Genomic DNA, 19,806 nt, shown 5'->3' on the forward strand with positions numbered 1-19,806 from the left:
TTTTTAGGGCATCTTTACTGTCCTCCTGGGGGCCTTTTTCTATGCCTAGTTCTAATCTGAGAAGTTGATTCAGGGGTCTGGTGTCAGTCACCTAAATCTCCTGCCCAGTGGATTTGATTTTGAATGGTTAGCATCTTGATACTAAGCATGTTGGCCTGGGTGACGATGCTGTTGTTGGACCATCTTTCTTATCACTAGATTTGGAAGTTCCTAAAGGCACTACTGGTACTTCTTTGAAAGGCTTGGTTTAATAAATAACTCATTGTACACTTTTTTTGGATATGATGTTGAGGTACATTTAGAATATAATGAAAATTTTTCAACCACTGATTTCATTTTACTACATAACAGCCTTTAATTATCTGCTCTCCACAACATGCAAACTAAAATGTCCATTGCAAAAATTGATTCATATGAAAAGCAAGTATAACGTGATTGGATCAGGATCGCAAACTCCACTCCTCTTTCTGTTATTTCCAGCCTCCACCCCCACCCCCCTCATTTCCTGTAGAGGAGGCTATATATGTTCTCAGTTCCTGTTTGTTCTAAGTGCGTACATATCAGACAAACTTACAAACCTTGGATTTCAATTTCTGCCAGCAATTTTTTTTAAAGAAATTCAGTATCTTCTTAATCAAGGATGTGGTTAAACTCCAGCACTTGGGGTCTCTACAACTGTCTGAACATATGTTGCAGTCAAAAAAAGCATTAGAGAGAACTGACCGACTGGGAATGGGAAGTCTCCTGATGTTTTCAAAGGAAAAGGTAAGTTTGACATACTCTTTTCTACAGTTTCTTATTACAGTGAACTATTCAAGTTTACAATAATGATAAATCAATTGGTGGGGGTTGGTGTTCTTGCATAAATGTGTTCAACCAGCTGCATTCTGGTGCATTAAATATCTTTCTATTCACCTGCTAATCTGTGATTATCTGTAAAACACCATCTAAATACACTACTGAACTAAGTCATTCTGGAAAATTTGGTAGAATCTTAAAAGACATTGCACTGTAGAAATGATAATCTTTCAAAATTGCCTGAATTTAGTCCACAAAATATGAATGTTTTTGTTTAGTTTGGCACCTTGAAGCATCGTTTTAGATTTACAACCCCAGGCAGTAGGAAATAGGCTCAGACAATGAAGTGGAGAAAGTGGTGTGCTGGGTTCATACTACTTTCATTATCAGGACCTATATTTTAATCCTGCCTGGTCTGAAGGAATGAGAACATCATCTCCCTATCTATAATCATTCTAAATGGACCAGTCAAATGAAGGAATCTCAGTTTAAGACGTATAGGTATGAAGGTGTTGGTGTGCTGGAAACTGCTCATTTTCATTGCAGTCAGGATGCATTTGTCCCAGCAGCAGTCAGTCGATGAATTCATAGCACAAAGCAACCCATAATTTACCACAATTTTGCATACAATTTGTTAGTCGTGAACTCATGTGTTATAAAAACTAAATAATGACCTATCAGTGGGTGCTCTTCCTAGATAAGTATATTACATGTGCTCTGCCTGAAGGGAGTTCCTTGTCTCATTGTCTGTAGCTATTTCACCCTGATCTGTTTTTGTCCATAGTGGATTGCTATTGCATCAGAGAGAGGGCAAGGAGGCAAGTCAACCTCCTTATTGGTGTTGCATCTGAACCACCATTTAGCCAACTAGTCAATCATGCTATTGGCATTCTGCCCAACGTATACTGAACTAGATCAGCAATTGGTTGATTTTAAGATTGGCTTCATATCGTCTCAAGAGGCCATGTAGCATATTCATTCTCCACACTGACAACCTTCATTTTGAAACTTGGGATGAAAGTGCTGCTGTTATGACAGAAAACAAAACAAGAATGTTCTGTTTTGCCCAGTTAAATAGTTCTGTTTATTAATGTGTTTATAAGTTGGAAGATCATATTGTGGTTGTCCAGGACGTTTGGAGTATTGTGTACAGTTCTGGTTGTCCTGCTATATGAAGGGTGTTATTAAATTGGAGAGGATGCAGACAAGATTTACAAGAATGTTACTGGGACTGGAGTGTTTGAGTTAGAAGGAGAGGTTGGATAAACTGGGGCTTTTTCATTGGAGCATAGGAGGTTGAGGGGTAACTTTATAGATGTTTATAAAAACATGAGGGGTGTAGATAAAGTGACTAGCGAAGGTCTTTTTCCTCAGATTGGAGAGCTCAAAACTAGAGGGCATAATTTTAAGGAAAAAGGGGAAAGATTTAAAAAGGGACCTGAGGAGCAAATTTTTCACAGAGGGTTGTTCGTATATGGAATGAACTGTCAGACAAAGTGGTAGATGTAGGTATTGTTACAACATTTAAAAGACATTTGGACAGGCACAAGCATGGGAATGGTTTAGAAGGACGTGGGTGAAATACAGGCAAATGGGACTAGTTTAGTTTGGGAAACTTGGTAAGCTATATGACTCTGTGACTCTAATTGTAAATTATTTTGTGAAAAAAGCCAATGACTATAGGCAGGAGAGATTACAGCAATATTTCAGTAACTAGCGTATCATCCCCATTCATTGGAACAATATTCCCAGCAAACACTAGAGAAATATATTTTGAACATTAACTAGGAAAGTGAGGATATGTGCTGTTTGAAAGTTAAAGTTAGTTATTTCATAAATGGTCGACATATTTCTGCACAGGTACTGGATCTTGAGATAATTTGGAAAGGCTAGTGAGGGCTGTTCCTATTCTGTTTAGCAGAGACCATGGCTGTGACCCTTTGCACGTAAGATCAGAGAGTTTTCAGTGATGAATTGATTATTGTTAAAGCTAAACTACTGAACACAATTAGACCAAGAAATGAAAGGGCCTTTAGAGAGGCTGCTGAAGATATTCTTTGACTGTGCAAAGCACAAAAGTTACTAACATATCAAGATACTGGATCTATCAGTTAGATAATCATCATACAAAGTATGCAGATACATGTCTATAAAGTATACAGATGCAAAGATTTCATGTGAATGTGACCAGAGACACATTTGAGGTGCCTTGTTTTGTATCTACAGTACACTGTGATGGTTAATGATAAATTGGTTTCCTATGTGATCTTATACTTTGTGACTAAAGAGGAAACAGTTGCTTTAACAAATCAAAGTGAATTTAAGTGTTGATTTTGGGAACAGAAGCAATTGCTTGAAAACACATGCTATTTCCATCAGCCATGGCGCTTTGGTAGTGTCATCACCTCAAAATCAAAAGCTATGGGTTCAGATTCCACTCAGCAGATTTCTTTATAAAACTTAGTGCTGGTCTGAAGAGGTGTCATTTTGCTGGTGGTACATCTTGGCTAAGATGCTAAATCAAGGTTCCATCCATTTTCTCAGATGAACATTAATGTTTCCATGACATTATTTCAAAGAAGAGTGGGAGGGTTATTCTTGGTGTCCTGGCTAATACCTTTCCCTCAAAATTATTTTAGCACTGTTTATTATCTGATGGATATTATATCCCTGTTTGTGGAGACTCACTATGTACAAACTGACTCCCAACATTTCCCATATTGCAACAGTGATTACACTTCAAAAGTACTTCATTGTCTGTGGTGGTGAGAAGCTCTGTATAAACACTAGCCTACATTTCTTAATTTTCTTTCAGCGTAACAGTGAGGAATAGGTTTTTAAAGTTCTAGCGGAGGAATTTTATGGCACCTGCGCCAACATCTTTGATGAACAAGTTTGTGCCAATTGGGGTTTGGGATAGACCTATCCTCTACTGTCAATTGCAACACGTATCTTACATTTTAGTTGCCTCTAAAGCATTGGGAATTCAGTACAATGAATGTGATAATGTGAATGGCTGTCTCCCATTGATAGCATGCCTTCTGTGCTGCCAGAATATATCAGGATGGTGAGTTTGCAGCTGAGGCCATGAGGTAATTGACCATGAACCTTATGAGTAATTTTATTATAAAACACAATCTGTTTAGACATGTTATGACACACCTCTGGGGAAGGTAGGATTTGAACCCAAATCTTCTGGTCCAGAAGTTGGGACACTTACCTCTCTGTCACAAGACACTTTTATCTATGCTGCAATGTCTGCATTGGCAGCCTTCCACCCTGATGCTGACGCTACTTGCAGATGACTAATATAGAAGTGATTGAGTTCAGTAAAAGTGACATTGAAGTCAAGTTGAAGTAAGTGGAAATAAAAGTCAGGGAGGTTAAGTCATAGAGTCATACAGCACGGAGCCAGACCCTTTGGTCCAACCAGTCTACGCTGAACATAATCCCAAACTAAGCCAGTCCTACCTGCCTGCTCCTGGCCCATATCCGTCCAAACCTTTCGTATTCATATATCCATCCAAATGTCTTTTTAATGTTGTAATTGTACCTGCATCCATCAATTCGTCAGGAAGTTCTTTCCACATGTGAACCACCCCTTAAATTTTTTTAAAAATCTCTCTCCTCTCACCTTAAGTCTTGAAATTTTCCATCTTAGGGAAAAGACAACCACCATCAACTCTATCTTTTCCACTCATTGTTTTGTCAACTTCTATAAAGGTCACCTTTCAACCTCCTACGCTCCAGTGAAAAAAGTCCCAATCTATCCAGCCTTTCCTTATAACTCAAATCTTCCATATCCGGCAACATCCTGGTAAATCTCTTCTGAACTCTCTCCAGTTTGTTAATATCCTTCCTATAACTGGGTATAGTGTTCCAAAAGAGGCCTCACCAATGTCCTGTACAACCTCAACATAATGTCCCAACTCCTACACTCAAAGCACTGAGCAATGAAGGCAAGCGTGCCAAACATCTTTTTAACTATCCTGTCTCCATGTGATGCAAACTTTAAAGAATTATGTACCTGCACACCTAGGTCCCTCCATTCTATAACTAATTATATACCATTAATTATATAAGTCCCATCCTTGTTTGTTGTGCCAAAATGCAACACCTTGTATTTATCCAAATTGAACTCCATCTGCCAATTTTCAGCCCATTGACCCATTTGATCAATTACAGCCCAAACGCCCATAAATGGGGCTGCATTAGGACACTATTTAAATAAGCCACAACACATTGCAGCAACCCGAAACTATGCAAAACAGAACAGGAGCACCCATACGGAGTCTTCAAAAGGAATGGATACCCGAAAAGCACAATCCACCGTTACCTCCACGACAGATCACAAACAGGAAGACACAACACGACCAGACTCACGAAGCACCCTACCGTACATCAAAGACATTTCAGAGATGATTGCAAGACTACTCAGACACTTAGATATCAGGGCAGCCCACAAACCAACAACCACTCTATGACAGCCACCAATGAATGTAAAGGATCTCATACCCAAAACCAGCAAAACTGGTGTAATATACAAAATACCATGCAAGGACTATGAGAAACACTACATAGGCCAGACCAGAAGAAAACTGACAATATAGATACACGAACGTCAACTGGCCACCAAGAGAGAAGACCAATTTTCACTTTTCTCACTACACATGGACAATGAGGGGCACAAATTCGACTGGGACAACACATCCATAATCGCACAAGTCAAATAGTTAAGCACCAGGGAATTCCTGGAGACCTGGTATTCTAACCAGAACTCCATCAACAAACATGTTGAATTAGACCCTGTGTACAAACCACTGAGAAACAGAACTGGAAATGGTACCAAGCACCCCAACAAGCTGAGACATATAAATGACAAGCAAGATAGAACAGCGATGCTTCACCAGAGGCACAAAGATGATGTTACTTAGCAGGGTGACAAAACGTTTACAACCAAATCCACCGACTCGGTGAGCATATCTACAACCTCATCCACAACCCGAGCTACAAATCTTCTCAAAAACTTTAAGCTCCCTTTGTAAGCTTAGAAAACCTTCTTCACTGTCTACAATGCCACCAATTTTTGGTGTCATCCACAAACTTACTAACGATACCTTCTATATTCTCATCCAAATCATTTATAAAACTGACAAACAAAAGGGGACGCAGGACTGATCCAATTGGAACACCGCAGCTCATAGGCCTCTAGTCTGAAAAGCAACCTCCACCATTACTCTCTGTCTCCTGCTATTAAGCCAATTATGTATCCAATTGGCAAGCTTACCCTAAATCCCATGTGACCTAACTTTACTGATTAATCTACCATGCGGAACCTTGTCAAAAGGCTTTACTAATCTCCAAATAAACAACGTCTACTGCTCTGCTATCAACCACCTTTTCGGTAACTTCCTCAAAAAACTCAGATCAAGTTTGTGAGACATGATTTTCCTTGCACAAAACCCCTAATCAATTTTTGCCTCTCTAAGTGTCCATGAATCCTACCTTTTATAATCACCTCCAACAACTGCTGATTCATAATGTTCCATTTTGTCTTTTCGCACGAATTTAAAATTGTCCTTTGGAGAACGGTGTGCAGTTCTGGTCACCCAGTTAAAAGGAAGGATATTAAACTGGAAAAGGTTCAGAAAAGATTTATGAGATATTCTCAGGAATGACAAATTTGAGATATAAAAATCGACTGGAAAAACTGAGACTTCTCACTGGAACATGGGAGGTTGAGGGTGATCTTAGAGATTTATAAAATCATGAAGGACATAGATAATGTGAATAGCAAGGGTCTTTTTCCTAGGGTGGGAAGGGGATGAGTTCAAAACTAGGGTGTATATTTCTAAAGGAGAGAGGAGAAAGATTTAAAAAGGACGTAAAGGTAACTTTTTTGGTTCGGTGTGTGGAATGAACTGCCAAAGGAAGTGATGGATGCAGGTACAGTTCGATAGTTAAAAGACATTTGGATAGGTTCATTAATAGGGACGGTTTGGGAGGGATAGGGTCCAAGCGCAGGCAGGTGGGACTAGTTTAGCTTGGGCACATGGTCAGCATGGGCTCGTTGGATTGAAGGGTCTGTTTCCACTCTGTATGATTATGTGTCCTTTCAATTTCACGTTCACAAATTATATCTGTAGTAGGTGTAGAAAGCTAGATAGTCATTAGCATTTACATCATATGGAGCTTTGCAGAGATGATACACTAGTTTCTATGTTTATCAGAACATTATGAACAAGAGGTTTTTGAAATGTTTCATTCCATGTTTACAACTCTAGCTTCCAGCATCAGATTTCTCCTTCATTGTGTCATAGAAAGACCTCTTCACCTGTGGCTATTCCTCCTGTACCACAAAGTTATTGTTGTGACCAGCCAACCTTTGTCTCCTTATCAAAAATAATGTCAAGCTGCAACAAGATGTAGGTATCATAGCACTTGCCTGAAAAGTATTGCCAATGGTCACAGAACAACGAGACTTCAAAGGAGTAAAATCCTTTGTGGTGACAAAGGTGACAAGTCTTTTATTTTGACTCCTGGTGTTCTTGGAGAGCACAAAGAAACCTTTGGAAAAATCGGGTGTCAGAGATGTAGTCGATGTTAGTTTGCTTGATTTTCTAGATACCTCCAGTTTCAGACTGAAATGACCATGATAGATAGAAACCCAGAGCAGTAGTTATTGAAACTACCACTGGAAAAGCTGTGACAGCTGGGTTTGAGACCTGCAGGGCCCTGCTATTGTATCCCACAATGTTGCACATTGAGAAAATCACCAGCTTCTCTTCCATCATCCTCACTGAGTTCAGATAGCTCCATTTTTAACCTGTTGACCCCGTGATTAGGGTTAGGCTGCCTGCAAGTGGTACTCTTCTTTCAAACCCTCTATGAAGAACTAGTTGCTCCATCTTGAAGCAAAAAGTACCATGGATATTCAGGCAGTGGCTGCCCAGACCTATATGCATATAGTTGTGACACATTGGTTGTTATTTGAGTAGGTGGATGAATTATAGGTTTCTAGAATGGTTACAACACTGAAAGAGGCTTTTTAACCATCATGTCTACGCTAACTTTCTGCAAGAGATTTACCTACTGCCATTCCCCCAACACGTGATTTTATCCTGAAAGATAACACAATCTTGTTTATGACATCTTAACTTTATACTGATGTTGAACATCCCTCCAGTGTCTGTTTGCAAACAGATCATGAGATTGTTTGGAAAATTGCTGCTAGATTTAATTCACCAACAAGGGGAATGAAGCTAAAGCAAATTGGTAGATTAGAGCCCAAGATGTCTAAAGTCTCAGTCAAAGCCGGCATAGGGAGATTTGTTCTGGATTGTGAGACCTCAGCCAGGAGGAGGTTTCAGTGCACTGGTCTCTGAAGTGAGGGCGCTCCACATTGTTGTCCAAAATCTTTATCAGTCCGTCCTGCATAGTTATGAGTTCTCAATGTCTTTGTAGATGCCTCTTTGTAAATTGGTTGTTTGTTACACTGAAAAATTGATACTGAACTAACAAATTGTGTTTGTTGAGCAGGTACTGGGTGGTTCAAATTCTTGGGTTCTGTAGCAAAGGCAGTTTTGCTAGCCCTCCCAGAAGAGGAAGAAACTTGCTGGATTGTGCAGAGTTGCCAAGGGAGGTCTGTTTACATTTGGCACAATTTAACAATGTTGCCTTACAAGGTACGAGTTTATTGCATTTGGTTTCAAAGTTGGAGCATTCAGAGGGAACATGATGAGGGATGTTGGCAACTGTTCATCTACTTTCCAAATGTGCAGACGTTTTCAGCAAGTTACATTTCTTCCATTTTCATGAGTGCTTTCTCTTCCTCAATCTTGTTCTGTATTTCAGCCAGTGGTCGTCCCAACAGTTCAGTAACTAACTTTGTGGATTCATTTGTGTGTGCTGGTTTTTGCTAATGTTGGAGGAAGGTCAATGGTGGCAATTGATCATTGTTGGTCTGTTGATTCAAGGATGACGTTGACTCAGGGTTACAGCTTACTGTCATAGGTCTTCATGTGACAATTAAGTTGATTCTCGAACCACAGGTCCCAGAACGTCCCATGACATAGTGGGATCTGGACTGCAGGGTTTATTTCTTTTCTTTCCTTCTCTGCTGGTCTTCTGCCTCATCAATGGAGAGTGCAGGAGCGCATGCCAGGAGCAACACCAGGCATAGCTGAAGATCAGGTATCAACCTGGTGAAGCCACCAAACAGGACTACTTGCACGCCAAACAGCGAAAGCAGCAAGTGATAGACAGAGCTAAGCAATCCCAAAACCAACGGAACGGATCTAAGCTCTGCAGTCCTGCCACATCCAGTCGTGAATGGTGGTGGACAATTAAACAACTCAATGGAGGAGGAGGCTCCACAAACATTCCCAACCTCAATGATGGAAGAGCCTAGCACGTCAGTGCAAAAGATAAAGCTGAAGCATTTGCAACAATCTTCAGCCAGATGTGCGAGTGGATGATCCATCTTGGCCTCCGCCAGTGGTCCCCAGCATTACAGATATCAGTCTTTAGCCAATTCGATTCACTCCATGTCTTATCAAGAAGTGGTTGGAGACACTGGATACTGCAAAGGCTATGGACCCTGATAACATTCCGGAAACAGTACTGAAGAGTGGTGCTCTAGAACTTGCCGCTCCCCTAGCCAAGCTGTTCCAGTACAGTTACAACACTGGTATCTACCCGACAATGTGGAAAATTGCCCAAATATGTCCTGTACACAAAAAACAAGTCAAATCCAACCCAGCCAATTACCGCCCCATCAGTCTACTCTCAATCGTCAGTAAAGTGATGGAAGGTGTCCTCAACAGTGCTGTTAAGCAGCACCTGCTCAGCAATAACCTGCTCAGTGACGCCCAGTTTGGGTTCCACCAGGGCCACTCAGCTCCTGATCTCATTACAGCCTTGGTTCAAACGTGGACAAAAGAGATGAATTCCAGAGGTGAGGTGAGAGTGACTGCCCTTGACATCAAGGCTGCATTCGACTGAGTGTAACATCATGGAGCCCTAGCAAAACTGGAATCAATGGGTATCAAACTCTCCGATGGTTGGAATCATACCTGACACATAGGAGGATGGTCGTGGTTATTGGAGGTCAATCATCCCAGCTCCAGGACATCTCTGCAGGAGTTCTTCACAGTAGTGTCCTAGGCCCAACCATCTTCAGCTGCTTCATCAATGACCTTCCCTCCATCATAAGGTCAGAAGTGGGAATGTTCACCAATGATTGCACAATGTTCAGCACCATTTGTGACTCCTCAGATACTGATGCAGTCCATGTCCAAATGCAACAAGTTCTGGACAATATCTAGTCTTGGCCTGACAAGTGGCAAGTAACACTTGCGCCACACAAATGACTATCACCAATGAGAGAAAATCTAACCACCGTGCCTTGATACTCAATGGTGTTACCATCACTGAATCCCCCACTATCAACATCCTGGATATTATCATTGATCAGAAACTCAACTGGACTCACCACATTAACAGAGAAGAGCAGGCCAGAAGCTAGGAAAACTGTGGTGAGTAACTCACCTCCTGACTCCTCAAAGCCTGTCCACCATCTACAAGGCACGTCAGGAGTGTGATGGAATACTCCCCGCTTCCCTGGATGAATGCAGCCCCAACAACACTCAAGAAGCTTGACACCATCCAGGGCAAAGCAGCCCTCTTTATTGGCACTACATCCACAAGCATTCACTCCCTCCACCACCTCAGTAGCAACAATGTGTACTATCTACAAGATACACTGCAGAAATTCACCAAAGATCCTCAGACAGCACCTCCCAAACCCACGACCACTTCCATTTAGAAGGACAAGGGTATCAGACATATGGGAACACCACCACCTCCAAGTTCTCCTCCAAGCCATTCACCATTCTGACTTGGAAATATTTTGCCATTCCTTCACTGTTGCTGGGTCAAAACCCTGGAATTCCCTCCCGAATAGTATTGTGGGTCAACCCACAGCAGGAGGACCGCAGCAGTTCAAGAAGGCAGCTCACCACCACCTTCTCAAGGGCAACTAGGGATGGGCAAGAATTGCTGGCCAGCCAGCGACGCCCACATCCCACAAATGAACAGAGAATAAAAAGATATTGTGACTCAAAGCATAGTGCAGCTTGGATGGACGAGTTGTAGCCAGCTCCTCCCATCTGTTAATGTCAATGCTGCCATGTTCCTAGAAAAGCGTGATACATTTGCTTTATACTCCCTTTGAACATTAGCCATTTGAGAGTTGAGAAAACAGGACCTGGCAGTGAGATAGTTTATATCCATTCAGATACAGGGTCAATCTTGCATAACTTAAGATGGCTAATGGACATTTATGTAGACCTAGATTTAGGACCATAATATCAATTATGACATGTCATATAAATGAGATAACTACCAAATTGGGATAGAAACACCAGACATTATCATCTAGATGTTAAGTGTGATCTGCATATATCAGTAGGCTGCAGTTTGATTAATTGAGATTATCCAACCTCAATCCATGGAGCAATTTCACAAAGGAGTGTATATTAAACCGGATTGTAATTTTGGATAGGAAACTACACAACCCAAATAACGAAAATGCACCATTCTTAGTAAAATATTATATCCATTAGAAAGGAAGTTTTCTCAACTTCCTCCTGGAACAAAGGACACTTCTTCTTTCCAGCTAGCAGGAGTACTCAACAGGCTCTGTAGTATACAAAAGCAGAAGTTGATGTGTGTACAAAACAAGTATTATAGCTGATTCCTTTTTGTTGTTTTACTTTAACAAGTTGTGTTGATTTCAATGTTTTCACATGTTACCACCACCAGGAGAGGTGGTCATTTTAATCATCATCCACATGATAACAGAGCTCTGTTACACATCTCTCATGGAGGAAAAGGTGCCAGGGGCCTTCACAAAAGTATAATTAGCCAGCAAGAGTTATCAACAAATCTTTAATCCACAAAGTGAATCTTGAGTAGGGTTTTAACAAGAATAGGGAAATGAAAGAGTTAGCAAGACAATTGCAGGATGTATGGCCTAGACAGCTGAAATTATTGCCACTTACATTGGACCAAAAGGAAGGGTACATGAAGTTATAGCCAAAGAAATGGAGCATTTTGGTGAGCGCAGTAAGTATCATTGCTCACTAGGGGGTTGGAAAGGATAAGACTATAAAAACATTGAAACGTGAGGATGCGAATTTTATACTGAATGATTGAGAACCGAAGTGAGTGAGTGCTGTTAGGGGTTTGGGGGCTTGTGGGGGAGGGCCGGTGTTCAGTGAACAGTACAAGGATGAGTTCATTTAGTGTGGATCAAAATATGATTGGTAGTGTTTGGGATGAAATTAAATCTATCACACACAATGGATGAAAGATCATTAGAATACTTGAGTAGGAGCCCTACGAGATGATTGGATACATATGATAGATGCCATATGAGTGCAATTTGATTGAGCTGAACAATAAAAGAAAGTCATTTAAGGGAGATAATCCATATGAAAGATTGACGAAGATGAAGGGAAACTGCAACACACTATTAGAGGATGTCATGAGTATAGCTGACTAATGTATTGTGTGAAAAGGAGAAACCCAACTGAAAAGAGGAACACAATGTCACAGGAATAGGCATGGATTTGGGAGAATGACAAAATCTTCGAGGGTTTCAGGGTGAAAAGAGGAGGATAAGGATCTGTATTCCCTTAGATTTCTCCAGCCACTGTATGGACCTGCAGCGTCTATGTGTGACTGCCTTTGGAGAAACCACACGTGAATGTATCAGCACGCTGATAAATGTGCATGGGCCATCAGCTGGGTGGTCACACATCTTAGCGGGAACATTGATTGGGATGGAGTGGTAGGTTTTATGGACAATGGTACTAATAGTTGGTTTTATGTGTAAATGAGTCATAACCGGTATTTTAAAAGGGTAGAGAATGGTACCCGAGAAAAGGAAAAGCATTTATAATATCAGCAGGCATGATGGTCATAAAGGAAGCTAATCAATAGAAAGCTGAAAGTTAGAGAAATGAGAGTTTGAAACACCTTGCAAGACAATGTGTTTTTCTTGAGGAACAGTTCAGAAGAATGAGGTATATAAATTGATTGCGGTATATAAAATTCTAAAAGGGGTTGATAAAGTGGATGTTAGACAGGTATCAAACAATGTGGGACAGTCCAGAACAAGAGATTGTAGATATAGAGTGAGAGGAGGTAGGTTCAAAACTGAGATGAGGAGAAACTACTTCTCTCAGAGGATGGTGAATCCGTGGAACATACTGCCCCAGAGTGCAGTGGAGACAGAATCAATCAACAGATTCAAGAATGAAATGGATGTGTTTCTGATGAAAAGTGGGATAAAAGGCTGTGGGGAGCAGGCAGGAAAGTGGAGTTAAGACTAGGATAAGATCAGCCATGATCGTGTTAAATAGCGGAGCAGGCTCAGAGGGCTGAATTGCCTACTCCTGCTCCTAAATGATGTTGGGATGCCAAGGGGTTATGAGATGTGGGTGGTAAGGGATGCAAGGAATTGTTCAAAAGGTTGTTTTATATGTGATTGGAACCATAAGAGTAGGGCTTTTGAGATAACAATATCAAGGAGATGTCCATGGTTTTAGGTTTACAGAGTTTACCTAGAGGGAGAGGTTAAGGGAGGAATAAAGCCCATTAGTGTAGAATAATTGACTGTGTCCAAGCTTTCCATGTTTCCAACTTTCTCACACCACCACCAGCCATTTTTTTTTTCCGTATCTGCACTCCTTTCTCCTGCCTTGTTTTCAAGCACACATCCCAGACAAGATTGGCTGAAGCCAGCTGTATAATCCTGGCCATCCAAATGGCCTGGGAAAAATAATGAGATCTTCATTGAAGATGTATAGATCCCAAACGTCCTGCTCCTGTTGGGAGCCCACACAGGAAAGATTCCCATCTTATCATTTTTTCATTCTTTGATTTTATTTTACCTTTGCCCTTTTAATTTTTTATCATAGTGCATCAAATTCTTCATTACAACAAAATTTACAGAACGCACCACAATTCCACCAAATAGCCTTGTTCGTTCGGTAAGTTGAAACATATTTTGTTTTAATCAGTTACTTATATTTCCTCCAACCTCTCCGTAACTGCCATTCCTTTCCTACCCACAGTTCTCTCTTTGGGCCATGAAGCCTTTGTGTCCAATACCCTCATGGCCTGCCACAGGGAGGTGGTCTCAATGAAGCATTTAGTCTTCCACTATGGTGGGGGCTATCCTGCCATTGACAAAGTGCCTGTGGCCTTTTGCAATAGGCCCTAGTTGGGGTTAAAATTATGTAAATTGGTGGAAACATACACTCCAGTTTGCCAGCAGCTGGAATCTACATCAATGATAAGATGGCGTTGCAACCGCTTCCACATGCTAAACCCCAACCACACCCAACTATTTGATCACCCTCCTGCTTTGCTTTCATTCTCTTGCGGGCCTTTATTACTGCAGACTGTGTAACATAACACCATTATTTTGTATCTAAATTGGAAAAGACTAAGGAAATTAAATGAGTTGTTAGACTAGAAAACCAACCATAAATGATTGTAAAGGTGGAGGACGAAATGTGAGCTGTTTATTCAGATGGATTCATACAATATTGCATTGACATTGAGCGCAAAATCTGAAATTACTCCAAAATCAAGATGGTTTTCATCAGGGAGAGTGTGACTCTACTCCATTCTAATGTCAGTTCAAGATCTGCCCCAGATTCAGGCTGTATTTACTCTATTGTACCCAGTGTACCCTCAGTTAAACTTCAGTCATTGAATATCTGCTTGTAATCTGCTATTTACTCCAAGTTTCTTTTAAGACATAATGATTTTTCTTTCATTTTTCTCATGCTTCAAAAATAACCTTAAAGAATATCGAGTCATGTTGCACCAGGACCTTACAGAGTGAGTTATTTCAAGGAGTAAACTTGAAACAATTCACCCTCCTTCATAAAATATTCCACAATTACATAGAAAGATGTTATGCCCCAATACAGTACAGGGCTACATTTGTGAAAATTTGAATCAACTTGCAGTAAAGTTACATTCTAACTGCAGTAACAGGATAGGTCAGCGTAAGAATGTAGGTAGAATACATAATTCAAAGTATTTTTTAGGATTTTTTAGTCATATTACATGATTAAACCTTCAAGTTGTACAATTGCATGATCTATCAAAGCATCTTTCACACATATTGAAAGCAGACTGTTGCTCGACAGCAAAATGTTCCTTCAGACTTAATGAAACTAGATTAGCGAATCATAGAATCATGCAATGCAGAAGAGGCCCTTCAGCCCATTGAGTCTGTACCACTAAAAAAAACACCACGATCAACACAAGTTCCATAGCCTTGAATGTAGCATTGAACAACATTTACAATTATAATTCTGTTTATTAAGAAACGTGGTTGATAGATTCTGTTTAAAACCTAATGTAGATAACACATATAAATCGACCACCTTTATAACAAAAATACTTCAGGTTATGTTGTGACCATTGGAGTAGTGGCATGAGTGTTGGTGCTCTCCTCTATCCTCAGTTATAACAATAGCAATAGGAGTCAAATTAGCTGAAGATTGAGTTCCATGAGGAGGCGTTCGGGAGGAAAAATTAAAAATATTAAGAAATTTTTGAAATGGACACTGTATATGAATGTTGCAGATCAGAATTTTTACTGCCAGCACCAATCGTGAAATGCAAATCTTCCCGCATATTTGAATTGTGGAATTGTCTCTCCATTACATTTTTTTTAAAATTTTGTTCAGAGAAAGTTAATCTTTGCTAAGACTGGTATTTCATTTCTGAAACATATGCCCACATCTAAATGCAATACTTCAGATGGGGTCTGACCATTAAACTCTAGGTAATGGAATTATAGGTTCCTTCACTTTTTCCTCAAAGAGATTGGAATACTGTCAAATCTTCAACAATTCCTTTTGTTTATATTTTATATCTGTGTATGAGTTTTTTTTAATGCTTTGTGCGCACAGACACTTAAATCTTTTTGATCCATTACTGTTCCTGATGCCTCACCTTTATGAATATGTTGTGGTTTGTTTTTATTCTATATTAAGGCAGTGATCTCAAGCTTCCACTCAGTGTACTTCTGTTAGCGAAGATTTGCCAACTTCCTTAATGAAATAACTCCAGAGGCAGGTGTCCTGTCATCAAGTTACCCTTTATTTACACATGAACAGTCCTTGACTTCTGTATTGCCTCTTCAGAGTCGCTTATCACACAGTGTTAGTATCTCTGATACGCCCATTTTTTCTGACAGCCAGGGCTCCCTGATTGGCCCAGATTAACAGCCCCAATCAGGGAACTCATTCTATGAGGTCTAGCTGGCTGACCTCGTTACAATAACTACATCCCCCACTAAGTCCAAGGACACAGGCCAGTCCTTTTTCTTGGCAAGCCTCCTGGGGCATTTTCCCACCGGGTCAGGTACCTCCGACTCAGTGTCCGATATGGATAGTGTGTAATGTGTGGGAGCTTGCCTCCTGTGCCAGGAGCACCTCAGTAGAATTTCACTCTCTTCCTCCAGCAGCAAAGCCATCGAGGTGGATACATCCATCACATCGATCTTTGTGAAGGGTAGCCTCTGCCAGCTTTGTGTATAAATCCTCGATTTGAGGGATTGGGTATTTTTCCAGCTGCGACTAGCAGTTTACCGTTTGTTTAGAATCCCCACAAAGGCAAACTGAGCTGTTGGGCTTCAGAATCTGTACAATCGGTGCTGCCCATTCTGCACATTGGACTGCTTTGATGATACCTTCACTTTCCAGCATTCTGATTTCTGCCTCTACTTGTGCCCGTAAGACAAATGGCACTGGGTGGGCCTTGCAGAATCGTAGAATTACTTCCTGGTCAACATGCCTTGGCTCTTCTGATAGTCCCTAGACCTTCCTGGAAGACTTCCAGGTATTTAATTTGAATATCACTCAGGCAGACGTTTTCTAATTGAAAAAACGTTGAGCCAATCTAGGTGAATCTCTCACAACCAATTTCACCCCATCAATCTTGGGCCTGAGCCTTTTACTACAAGCAATGGTAATTGAACCAGCTGCTTCTCACAAGATACTGGAATCAAAGTTATACCCTTAATCTAAGAACCTAAACCAGAAGGTTCCACGGTCTAGGTTCTTAGCCTAGCCAAGGTCTTGTGCAAACTTAAAGTTTGGAGTCCAGAGCAAATTTTGTTAAAAACTCGTTCAGCAATCACTGATATAGCAGCACCAGTATTGACCTCCATTATTACCACATGCCAATTCAACCAGACATTTACTGATTCTGATTTGGATGTTGCTAAGCAATTTAAGTTTTCCAAACTAGATGTTGGTGCACTTTCCAGGGTAAGAGCACTCCTGAATGTTGGCTTATGAGTTCTCTTACTCAATTTAGGTAATGTAGGTCTCTTTCGCTGCATCGAGTCTATGATAGCTTGCCGGCCAGGATCCTGAAGAAAATTTTAACTGTTTGCCCGAGGCATGGCTTTGTTTTGGGTCTTGCTGTGGGCTGACCTAGAATCCCTCTGATCAGGATACAGACAGTTCTGCTATAACACAATAGTTGTGTCCCTGTGCAACACTGCGTTGTAGAAAATCACGCTATAGAAATAATGGAGCCTCTTGGAAAAACGGGGTTAAAGGCAGACCACCAAAAAAACACTCAAAAAATCACCAAAAGCCAAGCACAAAGGATAGCGCACAGTTTGAATAAATGTTTAATTCATATCCAATAATGAGATAAAAGTAAATTTAACACCTTATCTTGAAAAAGTGTCAAGATTACTTGATGGGGGAGGAGGTTTTGAGGTTGCTCTGTTGTTAATGCAGGGACTGAGGGTCATCATCACCATCATCAACATCATCAGGTGCAGTTGTGGTTGCAGGGTTAGGGCGAAAAATAGTTAATCCAGAAGTGGGTGGCTGTGGTTCATTGTCTTCTGATTGTGTCTCTTTTTAAGAAAAGACACATTCAGTTTTTGCTGCTTTGCCCTTTTTCTTCTTTCATGAAGAAGCTGGTGCCAAATAAGATATTGTTCCACAAACTGCTACCCTGCTGCATTCTGCATTGTGATCATTGTCCTCTAAGAGCTGCAGCTGCCTCTCAATTTCCCTCAGGATAGATAGGCACAGAGACTCTTTCAGCACTAACACTGCATATATTTAGGACAAAGCCCACGAAACAATCACGTGATGCCAGCATGTACTCCTCTGCCGACCGATGGAATCGCATTACAGCCAACACAAGTTTGTGTTTTGGAATTAGTGTTCCCCTATTCGTCAGTCGCATTATAGCCAATTCGCATTGCCGGAACATGCGTTATAGCAGAACCAACTGTACATCCTGACTGAGGCTATGCAATCACTTGCACTCAGGTGGTGTTCCCCAAGCTCATTCAGACTGGTGAGGGTGTTAACTTTAATTGGAGTACCCTCCAACTCATACACTCTACTTGCCACATTTTCCAATGATAAAGCCAGTTGTAGTGTCCATTTGAAGTTGAGCTTCAGCTAGTAGGTGCTTTTGCACAGTCACATTGTTAATCCCACATACTGAACAGTCTGTAAGCATCTCACTAAGTGAGAAATGAATGTCTCATGCTTCTGTCAGTTATCTTAACCTAGTCAAAAATCCCAATACAGATTCCCCTGTTCTGGAATTTTTGAATAAAAGCACTAGTACCTCAGAATTAGAGAAGGCTTCGGGTTGTAATATTCCTTAACTAAAACTCTTGAAAAGTTTTAGTATCTGGTACCTCAGGGAAAGTTAGGCTACTAATAACCAAAAAAGCTGCAGGTACACAAGCTGTCAGGAGAATTACTCATCTGCCCCAATGTCATTTGCCTAGAAAAAGTAAAGCATTCTTTGCACAAAAAATGGGCCCAGTCTTTGACAGCAGGATCAAACAAGTCAAGCTTCCCAAACAAAGGCATAATGTAAGAAATGCTTACTCCAACTCAAATATGACTGTTGCAAAGAAGTTTCTTCAGGATCATGCTTTACTCTCATCACTACTTAAATAACTCCACAGAGGCTGGTATCCCATCACCAAGTCACCCTTTATTTACACATGAAGAGTCATTGACTTAATACTGCCTCTTCACAGTCAGCTACCAGAATGCCAATATTTCTGACCCACTCCCTTTATCGGTCTACCAGAGCTCCCTGATTAGACCAGATTAACGGCCCCATTCAGGGAACTCATATTCTATGAGGTCCAGCTGACTGACCTCGTTACAATCACTACACTTAATCCATCTTGTCCTTTCATAATTTCCATCTTGCATTTATACACTTCATTGTGACTACAAAGAAAAGGTGTACGGGAAGGACCCACCATCCACGGTTAACTAAAGAAGTTAGGGAAAACATCAAACTGAAGAAAAAAGCATATCATTGCACAAAGGTGAGTGACCTCAAAGGTAAAATCAGATGATTGAACAGAATATAAAACAGAACATAAAATATAAACAGAAGGAAAAAAAACTAGAAAATCTATCAAATGAGACATACGACCTGCCGTATGTTTCAAAATGGAAGTCTAGTATGACCAATACATTTATTTTCAGAACATTCTAAGATTTTAAATTTTTTTCATCTAGGCAAAGAATGAGGAAAAGATTTATTAGGAGATTAAATATAGAATATGAGTATAAGAAGCTAGCTAGAAATATAAAAACAGATAGCAAGAATGTCTACAGATGAATGGGAACGTAAAGAAGATGCAAGATGTTGCTGAAAAAGTGGAAGAAAAATTATCAGGAAGTGAGCATCTTAATCCTTTAAAACTTTTCTCACATCCAGTCACATGATGTGCTGCAGCAAAGGAACGATTCTCTAGCTTAATAATAGCCAATCAAGCCGAGTCCTGAATGAGAGATAGTAGGAACTGCAGATGCTGGAGAATCCGAGACAACAAGGTGCTGAGCTGGATGAACACAGCAGGCCAAGCAGCATCATAGGAGCAGAAAGGCTGATGTTTCGGGCCTA

The 19,806-nt window shown here is 40.6% G+C and overlaps 1 protein-coding gene across 2 annotated transcripts in view; it reads left to right on the top strand.

Moving 5' to 3' along the window:
* The first annotated feature begins 550 nt into the window (after nucleotides 1-550).
* pik3r5 (phosphoinositide-3-kinase, regulatory subunit 5) overlaps nucleotides 551-19,806 on the top strand; it is a 108,522-nt gene continuing 89,266 nt past the window's right edge. For both annotated transcript variants that reach the window (XM_048610926.1, XM_048610927.1), the window contains exon 1: nucleotides 551-765. The gene's annotated coding sequence lies outside the window, so the exon portion shown is untranslated. The remainder of the gene's footprint in view (nucleotides 766-19,806) is intronic.

Source organism: Rhincodon typus, chromosome 23 (assembly GCF_021869965.1).
Source record: "Rhincodon typus isolate 14 chromosome 23, sRhiTyp1.1, whole genome shotgun sequence".
Taxonomy (NCBI): domain Eukaryota; kingdom Metazoa; phylum Chordata; class Chondrichthyes; order Orectolobiformes; family Rhincodontidae; genus Rhincodon; species Rhincodon typus.